We start from the raw sequence: 454 nt of genomic DNA on the forward strand, positions 1-454 counted from the left end.
CCAACAAAACACAGATAATCTCCTTACCGTCAAGTTTCATAATAGGTCGATTCACTCTAATTGTTAAGCTAACGGCATAAAACGTGAATTGCTGAGCGTAAATTTGCTATGTTACGCGTTTGTAAGACGGAGACATCAAATGCGGGTGTGGCGTCCTCTTAATAAAAAAGCATCGAAGCACGAAGCACGTAGACGATTTTTGATAATTTATAATTTTCTAATTAGGTACTCGTTCACAATTAACCTGAGTTACCGATAAGGTTAGTACATATTCTATGGCGGCATATAAATTAGAATAAGCAGACAATTATCTCGGGCATTTTTCATCATGGATAGAAGAAATAGTGTTCACATTCAGATCCAAAAAAAAAAATGTTTTCATATAAATATTCTTAACACAAATATTATAATACCAACAGGCAAAGCCGTCCCTTGAGAGGCCGTGGGGGGTGTG

The sequence above is a fragment of the Acyrthosiphon pisum genome, chromosome X (genome assembly GCF_005508785.2).
Source record: "Acyrthosiphon pisum isolate AL4f chromosome X, pea_aphid_22Mar2018_4r6ur, whole genome shotgun sequence".
Lineage (NCBI taxonomy): Eukaryota > Metazoa > Arthropoda > Insecta > Hemiptera > Aphididae > Acyrthosiphon > Acyrthosiphon pisum.